The sequence below is a fragment of the Suricata suricatta genome, chromosome 9 (genome assembly GCF_006229205.1).
Source record: "Suricata suricatta isolate VVHF042 chromosome 9, meerkat_22Aug2017_6uvM2_HiC, whole genome shotgun sequence".
NCBI classification, from domain to species: domain Eukaryota; kingdom Metazoa; phylum Chordata; class Mammalia; order Carnivora; family Herpestidae; genus Suricata; species Suricata suricatta.
The window spans coordinates 136536798-136538361 of record NC_043708.1 but is presented as its reverse complement, the minus strand read 5'-3'; positions in this window follow the sequence as shown (position 1 = coordinate 136538361).

Genomic DNA, 1564 nt, shown 5'->3' with positions numbered 1-1564 from the left:
TTGGCAAATTATCTTTTTATATTTAAGGGGGAAACTTTTCCCTTTGAAGACTTGTATACCTTTGTGAATTTACCTGATTTTGTTGTAACAGAGTTGTTTATGTAGAAATACATAGTTCAGTAAAATGTTTGTGTCTGTTTTTAAGTCCACAAAAATCAGGATTTCAAAACTCGTTTGCGCCTCAGGAAGGTATTTTGGAAGTTCCTGATCTCCCCAAGGATCGGTTTCTCTTCTCCAGGGTTACTTCCTGAGCCACAGCAATGATGGCGATGCGCTTTTGGTGGAGCAGAGATTGCTTTGGGGCGCGCCGCCATTTCCAGGTCTTGCTCTGGGCAGCTGCATACTGGCTGTGCCCTTCAGGGGGTCACACGTTGCCTCGATGGGGCCATTAGCAAAGCTGTCCTCACGCCAAGAGGCACGTTTCTTCCGCTGGGCGAGCAGAGGGCAGCAGAGCGTGCGTACCCTTGCGGTCCTGGCCGTCGCCGGGGAAAGCTGGTCTCAGAAATCATTCTACCGGAAAAGATTTTTCCAGAGCTGTTGGAACAGATTATTCACACAGCAAAGTCTGTGTCAGGCAGAGAAGCCGCTTTTCCGAAACACACGTAGGAGGTGTGGATCTCAACCCGCAGCTCCGGAGCGAAAGAAAGGCCTTCTCTCTTTTCCCTTCATTCAAGTTAATGAATTTGTTCTGAGGCCCCGTTCTGTCGAGCCCACGCGGTTTGATCTGGGTCAGGTCTGGGACCCCCTTTGCTTCAGTGTGAATCTTCAGAGGTCTTTTGGGGGGGCTTATGTACCGCTCAGGTCACCGCGGGGAGGGGGCTAGTGGTGTGCCCCGCTCCGCCGCGCACCCCGCTCCCTCTGTGACGTGCCTGCGTGCCTGGGAGCTCACGAATTACGCAGATGTCTGTGTGTCGCAGGAGTGTCCCCGACGCTGTCCTGGGCCCTCTGCAGCACCCTGCTGGACAGCCAGCGTTTCGGGTGGAGGGCGACTGAACGTGAAGGGACCGCGGGACAGAACAGACGTGTTGGCACGAGTGTGCACTGCCGAGTGGAAGCGGCCCTGTGGCTCCTGGCGCCAGCTCGTTTGCTTGATGGCCCGTCTACAGGTGCCGGCAGCTAGCCTGTGCGTTAGCCTGTGACCTTGACCATGGCCAGAGCCACCTCCTGGAGGGGCCTCCTCCTGCTGCATCAGGTCCTGTGTTTTACCTCCCCAGCGTGTGTGGCCGAGTCGACCTTGCTCTCGAGATAATCCTCCACACGCTGAGGTTTCCTTCCCAATCCTGTCTTACCCTCTGACTGGTCTTCCTCCTTCCTCTCCTCCCGCTCGGGAATGTGGGGTCTCCCCGGATCTGCCCCCGCCATCTTCCCTCGAGACTCTCTCCCCTGGCCGTTTCAGGGCGTCCGTGGTTGGTTACCTCAGTGGCGGTCGTGTGCCTGGCTTGTGTCCCCGGGCCCCTGCACAGGTCAGCCGCCGTCCTCCAGCACCGCCCCCAGCCCCCCCGCCCCCGCCCCCTGCCCCCTGCCCCCTCCCGCCCCCGCCCCCTGCCCCCTGCCCCCTGCCCCC